The 12415-nt window shown below is 47.1% G+C and overlaps 1 protein-coding gene across 5 annotated transcripts in view; it reads right to left on the bottom strand.

The window, feature by feature from the left end:
- TBL1X (transducin beta like 1 X-linked) overlaps positions 1–12415 on the bottom strand; it is a 242848-nt gene that overhangs the window by 152451 nt on the left and 77982 nt on the right. The gene's annotated exons all lie outside the window — the stretch shown is intronic.

Genomic DNA, 12415 nt, shown 5'->3' with positions numbered 1-12415 from the left:
TTAAGTAATAACAGGTCCCAAGTCCCAGAGGGCTCTGCAGCCCATGGAAAGGAAACTGATCTGGGGCGCCTGGGTGGTTCAGTTGATTAAGCATCCAAGACTCGGTTTCAGCTCAGTTCATGATCTCCTGGTTCGTGAGATCGAGCCCTGCGTCAGGCTCTGCATGGGTAGTGTAAAGTCCGCTTAGGATTCTCTGCCTTTCTCTCTGCCCCTCCCTCGCTCGTTCTCTGTCTCAAAATAAGACACATTTAAAAAAAAAAAAGAAAAAGAAAGAAATTGATCCTATACAAGCTCCACTACACCTTATTCTTCAGCCAGCACCAGGCTTCATGAGAAAAGAAAATCTGACCCTCCTGCTATTTAAAAAACTCTCTGGGGGCTCCTGTCATGCTTAGAACGAACTCCAGAGAAGCTCCTGATCAGCAGAGCCACTCGTGGCCGGCACCGTGCTGGCAGGAAAGATGATCGTGAAACGGAGAGAGTGTGTCGGGTTCGAAGACATTCTGACCTAGAGGACGTGTGAGGGGGAGGGGGGGGAAGCATGCGTGATGGGGACGGGACAAAAGAACCCAGCATGACTTCCGGGTTCAGGGTTCGGGCCACAACTTGGAAGGCGGTACCATTTCCTGGGACCCAGGACCGAGGAGAGGAAAATGGAGACTTTCTGTGTGTGACGCGGTGAAATGCTATTCCGTCTCTCAGTGGACTGTGAACGAGGTAGTTAAGCACACCCGCCCGAGCAAGCAGGAGACATCACAGTTGCCGAGTTAAGTCTGGAACTCATCCCACGACCATGACCTTCAAAAGCTACGGGACTGAATGGGAGTGCCCCACACAGGGTTTCTCGCCCCGGGCACCGCGGTCATTGTGGGTCAGGTCACTGTTGTTGGGGCTGCTCTGTGCCCTGAGCCGCACGCCTGGACTCCCCGCGTCAGATGCAGGTGGCAATCCACACGCCCCGCCCCCTCTGCTGTGCTAACCCCAGCTGACCCCGGCTGTTACCAGGCGTCCCCCCGGAGGGCACAAGTGCCCTGCTGAGAACCACTGGTCTACAGACAGCACGGTGTGGATGGAACCCTGACAGAAGGAGCTGTCAGTGAGAGAGGAGAGTGCAGAGAACTAGGAGGAAATCTTGGGCGGTGTGGGGTCCCTGGCGTCTAGGGACAGACCGCTCTCAAAAATCACGGAGCGACTAACAAATAAGTGCCACTGAGCTGGAGGACAAGGAGGACTGCAGATGACAGGATGACAAGCAACTGCACTGTCTTGTCTGCCCACGCTCGCCCCATGGAAGAAATCCGGAGAGGCTTCCCGGAGGCAGCAAAATCCTTGTTGGCCCAAGAGGCCAGGCGAGGAGGAAAAGAAAAGGGCTGCAGCTTGAGTGGTGCTGGAGGCAACAGCTACAGGCCAGAGGGCCGTGGGGTCACAAGCACTCTCGGGGTGCTGGGAAAGAGGATGTGTGTAGCAAGGTGCCAGGATGCCAGAATGGGGCTGCCCTGTCCCGCATTGGGAAGAGGTGGCCACCGGGGTAAGGTGGCTCCGCGGATGGCACACTCCCAGGGGCGGGGGGGGGGGGGTGACTCCCAAATTCCACACGAGCCACACAGTTCTGCCCAAGCAGGAGCCAGGGGCACCCTGGACGAGCCAACCACTTCTCTTTTCCGTTTTCTCTAAGCTTACAAGCGCTCGGGCCCCCGGTGCACGGCGCTCAGAGCCCTTGACCGTGTGACAATTGCTAACACAACTTGCCAGACGCCTGATCCGTCTTCCTACCCTGTTCTGTCTTCATCCCACAGTATTACTGTGCACACACATTGTACTGAAAGAGGGAGAAGGGGAGTGGGGAAGGAAAGTTGGGGGGGGGGGGAAGGGCAGATTTACAGGTCTCGCTTCGCTCCTAATTAATTACAAGCAACTCTCCCTGGACCACAGATTCCTCGGCTGTGAAATGAGGGCATTAAATTATTTATGAGGTTTTATCCACATCAAAAAATCTGAGGAACCATTTTCCTGTTGACTTCCTTTGGAAATTCTCAGGGAAAACACTTGCAAAGAACTGAACCAAGAGCGTTGCACAGGGATGCTGGAGGAGGGGGGGGGATGCACAGGGGGAAGAATGTGTGTGTCTGTCTGTCCCGCAGCCAACTGACCACAGAAATACATCCAAAGGCTGCCATATTGTCCCAAAGTTGCCATAATGATTAACATTTGCACCCCAGAGAAATTCAAGTTGTGCCATCGGGAAAACAATGCAAAAAATGTCAACTATGTTTTCAGAGGCCACTGAGCATGACAAAGAAGCTGCCATTTCCTCCTGAGCCCTTTCTTTTTTTAGTGAGCCCTGAGTTAACCGGGCCGAGAGCCAGGGGCTAAGCCTGGCGCTGGCAGGAGGAACCAGAGAACTGCGAACACTTCATTTGCTACGGGGTTCAAGTTCTGTGTAACGAAGCTGTTGTTTCCTGCATTACTGATACCGAATAGCATTTTTTTTTTTTAATCGTTTATTTATTTTTGGGACAGAGAGAGACAGAGCATGAACGGGGGAGGGGCAGAGAGAGAGGGAGACACAGAATCGGAAACAGGCTCCAGGCTCTGAGCCATCAGCCCAGAGCCTGACGCGGGGCTCGAACTCACGGACCGTGAGATCGTGACCTGGCTGAAGTCGGACGCTTAACCGACTGCGCCACCCAGGCGCCCCCCAAATAGCATTTTTATGTATTGCCACAAATTCATTCAATAACAAGCAGTGGTTCTCAAACGGGGCTGTCTCCCACGGGACACTGGGCATTTCTAGTTGTTGAGACCGGAGGAAGAATGTTAGTACCATCTAGTAAAGCACTCGGGATAGCCCTTCTTAGCAAAGAATTATCTGGCTGAAATATCAATCCTGCCAAGGCTGACCACACTAAGATTTCTATAATTTTATAGCAGATACATCCTATATACTTCCATGTTCCAAAGCATTTTTATCCCTTTCAAAATAATGCATGTACACTGTTTTATGTTTTTTTTTATAACAATCTTCATAATCCACTCCAAATTGGCCTGTTTAAAAAAATTTTCTTTATTTTGAGGGGGGAAGAGGGGCAGAGAGAGAGAGAGGAGAGACAGAATCTGCTGTCAACGCAGAGCCCAATACGGGGCTCAAACTCACGAGATCATGACCTGAGCCTAGATCAAGAATCACATGCTTACCCGACCAAGCCACCCAGGTGCCCCGACATGTACGTTGTTTTAAAAAATAAAATACAGGTGAGGCAAAAGGCTCCTCTCTTTACATCCAAGCTTTTTACAGCGCCATCTATCCCCAATTCTACTTCCCAAAGCAACCACTTTCAAATCTTAGAACTGTTGGAATTACTGACAGTGATCCTTAGTATGACTTCCCTGTTTCTAAAAGACATGCTTATAATATTTCCTATCACCTTCAGATAATATTTATTTGATTTTCTCAAATACACATAAGGATTTTGGCTTTTTTAAATCCCCACCCTCAATTCTCTGCTTACCTGCCCACATTTTCCCACTAGTGTCATCGTTTTTGGTTAAATGTGTATTTGACAGATATTACTTTGACAATGGAATGGGCAGTATGGTGTGATTACAATTCCTTTCTTATGCAAACCTTTTGTTTTCCTGGAGTTACTAATTGTGTTTGTTTTTATTTTCTTAGTTTTCTTTGTTTTTTCTTTGTGTCCTTTGGTAATTCTTCCAGCACCGTCCACAATCTTTTGATTCAGTTTTTCACGTGATCAAAATTCTCAGATAATCTGTCACCTCTACGTGTTTCCTCCTCAATCATCCCTATATCTCCCAAATACACATCAGACCTTCTGAAATGTCTTGCCTCTGCTCCAGTCTGTAATTGTCAGCATCAGGCCTGCTATACAGACTTCATGCCTTGAAACCATAACAACATCTTGAGAATACGCTGTATCTCTGTTTCTAGGATCCCAACTCTCCCCAGTTTTAGGTTTTACTCTCTAATTTTGGCCAGACACATTCTCTAGTAGATTTCAGAGAAATGATGTGTAAAAACTAAATGTTACCTATATCCTGAATATGTATAAATATCTTTATTCTACCCTTAATTAACAGCTTGTGAAGAGAGGACTTCAAAATTCTTTAAAAAAATTTTTTAATGTTTACTTATTTTTTGAGAGAGAGAGAGAGAAGAGGACAGAGTGCAAGCAGGAGAGGAGCAGAGAGAAAGGGAAACACAGAATCCAAAGCAGGCTCCAGGCTCCGAGCTGTCATGACAGCACAGAGTCCAACATGGGGGCTCGAACCCACAGACCACGAGATCATGACCTGGGACCAAGTCGGGCACGTAACAGACTGCGCCGCCCAGGCATCCCATGACTTCAAAATTTGAGTGAACATTATCTCCACAGAATTCTATGCTCAGGCTCTTTTCTTTCCTCTTTTTTTTAATGTTTATTTATTTATTTATTTATTTTTTTTCAACGTTTTTTTATTTTTTTTTATTTTTGGGACAGAGAGAGACAGAGCATGAACGGGGGAGGGGCAGAGAGAGAGGGAGACACAGAATCGGAAACAGGCTCCAGGCCCTGAGCCATCAGCCCTGAGCCATCAGCCCAGAGCCCGACGCGGAGCTCGAACTCACGGACCGTGAGATCGTGACCTGGCTGAAGTCGGACGCTTAACCGACTGCGCCACCCAGGCGCCCCAATGTTTATTTATTTTTGATAGAGACAGTGAGAGTACGAGTCGGGGAGGGGCCAAGAGACAGGGAGACAGAGGATCCCAAGCAGGTTCTGCGCTGACAGCAGAGAGCCCAATGTAGGGCTGGAACTCACAAACCGTGAGATCATGACCTGAGCTCAAGTCGGACATCTAACCAACTGAGCCACCCAGGTGCCCTGCTCAGTCTCTTTTCTATCTTCCAGTGTTGTCATTAAGAAATCTGGTATCATTTGGATTCTAGATCCTTCACATGACTTTTAAATCCAGGATACTGCTTAGATACTGCCTTTACCTCTAATATTCCAAAATGACATGACAATTAGCTTTCATGTAATAATCTTTTTTATGTGCTTAATTTTTAAATTCAAAAAAAATTTTTTTAAATGTTTGTTTATTTTTGAGGTAGAGACAAACAGAGCATGAACAGGAGGGTCAGAAAGAGAGGGACACAGAATCTGAAGCAGGCTCCAGGATCTGAGCTGTCAGCACAGAGCCTGACGTGGGGCTCGAACTCACAGACCGTGAGATCATGACCCAAGCTGAAGTTGGAAGCTCAACAGACTGAGCCACCGAGGCGCCCCTTTATGTGCTTAATTTTTATTCTCTTTTCTAGTAACCTGGTGTGAAATCGTATTTTTTTTCCACACTCTCTTCCTTGGAATACCTTTAGGCAAAAATGTGAATAACCATCTCTCGTCTATGTGATAGAACTTTCTGCGCTCTAGCTTCACTGACCAATAAGGTATTCATTAGCTGCATGCAGATACTAAGCACTTGAAATGTTTGGCTAGTGTGTCTGAGGGACTGACATTTAAATTTTATTTAATTTTGGGACGCCTGAGAGGGACGCCTGGGGTGGCTCAGTTGGTTAAGCGTCCGACTTTGGCTCAGGTCATGATCTCACGGTTCATGGGTTCGAGCCCCTCGTCGGGCTCTGTGCTGACAGCTCGGAGCCTGGAGACTGTTCCAATTCTGTCTTCCTCTCTCTCTGCCCCTCTCCCCACTCGCATTCTGTCTGTCTCTCACAAATAAACATTGAAAAGGTTTTTTTTTAAAGTAAATAAGTTTTTTTTCATTTTTAATTAAAGTACAAATAGTCACATGTGGCCAGTGGTTACCATATTAACACAAATCTAAAGACTATGACAAATGGGGAGATGGGGGGACGACAAAGGAGAACCAGTCAGTGCCTTCAGCACCAACTCTAAGATGATATTAACCATGACTTCAGAAGAAGGAACTGAGGGGAGCCGAGGTGGCTCAGTTGGTGAAGCATCCGACTCCTGACTTTGGCTTGAGTCATGAACTCCCGATTTGTGAGTTCGAGCCCTACGTCAGGTTCCACACTGACCGTGTGGAGCCTGCTTGGGATTCTCTCCCCTCCTGTCTCTGCCCACTCCCCCCTCAAAATAAGTAAATAAACTTAAAATAGGAGGAGGAGGAGGAGGAGAAATCGGGTATAATTTCTACATCCTCACCATTACTATTTTCACTATGAAGTTCCTCATGGTCTCCTTCTTCATGAGAACACAAGCGCCCTACACTACTTCTGTACAGGAGGTGGTCTAGGGGACGGAACTAAAGAAGCATACCAGAACATTCTCTGGGCTCTCATTCATTCATTTACTCATTCAACAAATACCACAAACATCACAAACCGTTATCCAGACATTCTATTACAATGACCATGAGGGGTGCCTGGTTGGCTCAGGTGGATAAACGTCCGACTTCAGCTCAGGTCATGATCTCACGGTTCGTGGGTTCGAGCCCCACGTCAGGCTCTGTGCTGACAGCTCAGAGACTGGAGCCTGCTTGGGATTCTGTGTCTCCCCCTCTCTCTGCCCCTCCCCCCTGATGCTCTGTCTCTCAAAAATGAATAGACGTTAAAAAACATTTAAAAACAACAACACAATGACCACGACAGAAAACAGAACCGCAAAAACCAAAACGAAACCCAAACTGCAAAAGTCCCGAGCACCCAAGACAAACCCAATGAAGCCATTGTTTCATCTCCATCACTGGGACCCATTTTCTTTACAGCTCAGAGCCCACAATACAGCAGGCCTGTAACAGGTGGGCACTGGAAACGAATTAAGAGCAGGATCCAAACCAAAAGAAAGTCGTTATGGTTTTTCTCAACTCTCAGGAAAAGCGTGTTAGCACTGTGGGGATCGGGAAATAAATGTTCAGGGAAAATCATTCCTTTTTTATTTAGGGATCAATAGGGAAACACATTTTTTTCCATCTATTCTTTAGTAAGTCATTTAATATCCCTTTGTTCCTGCAAAACATGACTTTTTATTATGTCGGTAGGGTTTAGAAGTTCAGCGTGAAAGTACCAACTGTTCAAAAAGGAGAAAAACAGACACCAAACTTGATTTCCGTGATTTTCCTTTTCCTTTTTAATCTACCATGATGTTAATAACAAGCCTTTCAGGCTTGTACAACCAGCAGAGTCAATGCCTCTCACTCACACTGATGTATCTGGATGCATACAGATAGGCACACGTATCATTCACCCACCACCCCACCCCAACAGAGGCAACCATATGCCGCTCACAACAAACGAAAGGCTCTTTCCTGACTCACACTATGATATACCAAGCAGAGTTCATACAGAAAGACCCAAATACGGCTTGTCACGTGAAAATCTGATACAAGGTAATGGCATGACTTGACTGGGCTTATAATTATATAATCTATCTAGAATCTAGAGCCAATGGCAACGGAAAAAAACAAACCCACAGCAAACTTTAATAAGCTATCAGTCGTACAATATTTGCCTCTAAGCAATTATTATTTAAATTAGAACGAGCGATTAAATTTCATTTAGTGGCATGAAACTGATCTGATCTTCAGTGAGAGAAAAATAACCACAACATTTAAAGAAGACATATTAAAGTATTAGGAGAACATGATCTTTCTTACTTAGCAAACTGTCAGTCAACAGCCATGAATCCCTCCCCACAGATACAATACTAAACTGTATGAAGATAATCTTCAGGTGACTCTATTCAGTTTTTTGTTTATAGAGGGCATCGTGCATCATGAGGTAGGAAAGAATCCACTGAACCTCTTCCTCATCTCCCAAAGTACTGCCTCCACATTTTGCAGTGAGCATTGAGCATAATTTTAAATGTAATTGTCAAGCGTGTTATCTGTTCACTGAAATTATGATTAAAAGTCTCTGAACATCATACGGCCCTAGTGATCACATTTCAGTTTCTATCATTTGCAAACACCTGCTATCTCCCAGTCACCTGGAAAGGTCAATCATACTGTCTTCAATTTCAGTTAACAATGCTGCAGGCAGATCCGTTTTGTAAAACAATTACATTCAATTATTTGCTTACATACATACTCCAAAATCTGGGACACCAGTGTCAATGATCTGCTCATTTAAGAACTAAGTATTAAAACATACACACATCCACACATCTGTTTCTGGTCACCAAGCATCGTCCTTTAAGTGTTACCTCCATACTCAGATCAGGAAGATGCCCTACATAAAAATTCACATCAAATCAAGACTAAAAAACCCCAACACTCTTAAACAAACATACTGGAGTTTCACTATAATGAAAGAAGGTGGGGGCGCCTGGGTGGCTCAGTTGGTTAAGCTTCTGACTCTTGATCTCAGCTCAGGTCATGATCTCACGGTTCGTGAATCGTGGGATCACACGGGGCCTGCTTAGGATTCTTGTTCTTTCTTTCTGACCCTCCCCCACACTCACATGCACACACTCTCTCTCAAAAGAAATAAATGAACGTTTAAGGAAAAAGAAAAAAAAGCTGAACAACTCTTATAAAGGTAAACCCCCAAATACCCAACTTTCTAATCCCCATAGAAATCCCCAACTTTCTATGCCCCTTTGGAAACAGATGCCTTCAAAAGGATTTTTAAGCCCGAGACTTTTCCAAAAATTGATTTTTTTTTAAGTTTTTATTTGAGGAATCTCTACACCCAACACGGGGCTCAGACTCATTCATGATCCTGAGATGGAGAGTCACATGCTAGCCAGGCGGCCAGCCGGACGGCCCTGGAATTTTTAAGTGTCAAATTCAACAGCTGGGAGGAGAGGCCATTGGGAATTCTGTTGTGGTTTACACTGTGGGTCACTCCTGCCCCCAGCATTTAGACCAGAGGTTTTCTATTGGGGGTGATTATGCCCTCCCCCAAGAGACACTGGCAATGGGCAGAGACATTTTAGGTTGCTGCAACGGGGGAAGAAGGGTTCCTGGCACGTAGTAGGTAGAGACCAGGGGCACTGTTACACATCCTACAACGTACAGGTCAGTCCCTACGACAACCACCTCAAAAAGAACACCACGCCCCCAGCTTCTGCCCGGGCTATGCACAAGCCCTCCTAACTGGTTTCACACTCCCCAGCTTTGCACCCTTTGAAAGAACCATACGTCCAAGTCCAAGTACTGCATCACGGCTAACGTCTCTGCATCACTCGTGCATGCTACCCTCTCGGCAAGCTCTCCCCGGAACCCAAGCCTGGTCCCCAGACGTGTGTCCTCCAGGCGCACTCCTCTGCTTCCACACCGACAAATGAGCCAGGCGATTACCAGCACGGACACTGGGGCCAGAGGGCTCCGCGAGAACCGCCCAGCTCCCCGTGCCAGCTGCGTGCATATCCTGGGGTCGGGCATCCTCGCACCCCAGGTCCTCCTCTGCGCCAGGTGCGTAGGTGAACCCTCATGACGACGTCAGGGGTACACACCGCCCTTCATACACAAACAGAGCAGAGAACCCTCCCTGGCACACAGCGGAAACTAGGCAAGTGTTCGCCAAAACTGCCCTTGTCATCGTAGTCCATGCATGATGCAATCAGTTCACAGCCTTGTCACGAAGCAGACGTGTGGCCACAGATGACGACCCGGGAGTCACGCTAAGATACACGGCGTGGCCCCTGACCTGTGGGAGACCGTCGGCACTAGCGGTGACTAACGGAGGGCAGCCGAGGCACTGAGCTGATCCCAACAAGTTATTCCCAAGCTTTCCTTCTCGTAAATCGAGAAACAAATTCTCTCTGTGCTAATTCTTAAAATTTTTTTAAATGTTTTATTTATTTCTGAGAGAGAGACAGAGACAGAGCATGAGCAGGGGAGGGGCAGAGAGAGAGGGAGACACAGAATCCGAAGCAGGCTCCAGGCTCCGAGCCGTCAGCACAGAACCCAATGCGGGGCTCGAACTCACAGACCGCGAGATCGTGACCTGAGCCGAAGTCGGACGCTCAACCGACCGAGCCACCCAGGCGCCCCCGTGCTAATTCTTTATACCTGGTTTAGTGGCAGACATTGAAGAACTTTTACTTCCATAACCTCATTTTCACTTCCTGCTTTTCGACAAAAGTTATGGAGCACATCCGGGGCCCCAAGGTCCTGTTTTCAATGGAGTTTAGAGGAAACCGCTGCACCTTGCTGCCAGAGATAGAAAAAGAACTTCCGCTCCGTTCGAGGTAACTTCAAGCCGGAGAATTTGTTTTTTTAAATGGTGTGAGTTTTTTCCCAGGACAATCAAGTGATTCCAGAGTGCTGCTAATTGCTACGAATCTTTCTTTCATAAAGTGATTTTACAGAAGTTTAATTTTCAGACTTGAAAGACCTAGAAAGCTTTACCCCGGGTCCGCTGGCCAGCTGCTTTTGACCGAGTCTCCCTCACACTAAATTTAGAAATATGCTCTGCCCGATGCATTTCAGCGGGAAGCAGCCAGATTAAAATAAGATGCTACTAACACATGAGAATTCAAAAGCTGTCGTGAGCCAACAACCTCCAAGAAAACCACACTGCTCTCATTCACTGAAATACTTAGTAATTCTCCACCCGGAGAAAGAAAAACACTTGAAGTGGGTTCCAAATACGCACAATGGCAAAACTAAAATAATTAACTGGGGGAAATCAGGGCAAACGGAAGGTAATGGCGCGAAGAAGGAGCTAGAACTGACAGATGAGGACGTAGGCAAAGCCTACCAGCAGACACAAGTTTACATTGGTTGCACGGAGCTAAAATCGGTTTCTGGAGTTTCCCAGACATCTATTCAAAGAAACAAGTACGAGTAGATATTTGTATCCCAAAAATGAAGCATGTGCACAATTTCTCCCATGGGCCCCCGAGAGGAAGGAACGCGTGCACTCCGTACAACTCTATTCTCAGTCAGTGGGGTCCAGGAGACGTTTCATCGGGCTGCTTCTTAAAATAATTCTCAATGGGATCTAATCGCACGACACCGAAGCACAGGGAGATAAATAAATCAAGTCTGAGGGGGTACAAACAACATGGCGGTGGTGTGCACGTCTCCGCGCAGCCCGCACGACTCCAAGGACACGTTTTAGACGCGCTCCAAGTCCCAAGTGGGCTGCAGGTCCCCTGAGGTCACAGCAACGCACTACAGTATATAATGAACACATTTCAATGCCAAAAAAAAAATGCCATTTGTATCATATTGTGATTTTGTTGTTGTAGTTTTAGAGAGAGAGTGCAAACAGGGGATGGGGTGGAGGGAGGGAGGGAGGGAGGGAGAGAGAGAGGGAGGGGGGGGGGAGAGAGAGAGAGAGAGAGACAGAGACAGAGACAGAGAGGAGAAAGCAGGCTCCACGCTCAGTGCAGAGCCCCACGCGGGGCTCTATCCCACAACCCAGGATCACCTATGACCTGAGCCGAAATCAAGAGTCGTACGCTCAACTGGTATAGACTAGACCAATGTTTTCTCCGCGGCATTCAACTTGTTATTTTAAGCAATGCCTAATAAAATAACTAATTTTTAAGCGTGGAAAAATTTCGAGGGCCAACTTGGGGACAAGAGAAAGCTACGCTCTCATTACCTCATGTTCAGGGAAGAAACACCCAACGGGAAGACTGCATCGTGGCAGCATGTCGGTGACATCCTGAGAGGGCGTGTCCTCCCGGCCATCACGGCAGGGTCTGTAGGAATGTGCAGAACACAGCGCACACGAGAAAACTGAAAACAGCCCGGAAACTGTGCCTGAATGAGTGTGTATGAACGCACTTCCAGGCTTGCTGGGAAACCATTACAAACCATCTGGCGTTAAAACTTGCCCCCGGGGGGCCCGGGTGTCTCAGCCAGTTAAGCGTCCAACCCTTGGGTGGCTCAGGTCACGATCTCACGGTTCATGAGATCAAGCCCCCGGGTCGGACTCTGTGCTGACAGTGTCGCCCACTAGGGATTCTCTCTCTCCCTCTCTCTGCCCCTCCCCCCATCACACTCTCTCTCAAAATAAACAAACCTTTTTAAAAAAACCAGCTTTTTCACAAATTTGAGTTGAGAATTTCAGGACAAACTTAATGTGCTAACTATGACTCATTTCAAGACATCAACGTATCCACTTGTCTTTGGCTTGAAAGGATTCTGGCTGATGCCTGTTGTTCAAGGTTATGAAGAACAGTACTGCCTTTCGCTCTCAAAAGTGTCCCGACGGGGAGAAGAAATTATGTGACGACTCTAGATATTAGAGACAAGTCAGCAACTGAGATTGCCTAGGATCTGGAATGACAAACTAGGAATGTCAAGGTCCTAGACACAAGTTTCTGTATAAAGAAGCAGGGAGTCTTTAAACCTGGAGCTTCTGGGGCACCTGGGTGGCTCAGTCGGTTAAGCGTCCAACTTCGGCTCAGGTCATGATCTCTCACGGTTCGTGGGTTTGAACCCCACAAGGGGCTCCATGCTGACAGCTCGAAGC

Source organism: Leopardus geoffroyi, chromosome X (assembly GCF_018350155.1).
Source record: "Leopardus geoffroyi isolate Oge1 chromosome X, O.geoffroyi_Oge1_pat1.0, whole genome shotgun sequence".
NCBI classification, from domain to species: domain Eukaryota; kingdom Metazoa; phylum Chordata; class Mammalia; order Carnivora; family Felidae; genus Leopardus; species Leopardus geoffroyi.
The sequence above is the reverse complement of the archived record's forward strand: the minus strand, read 5'-3'. Positions and strand labels throughout refer to the sequence as shown.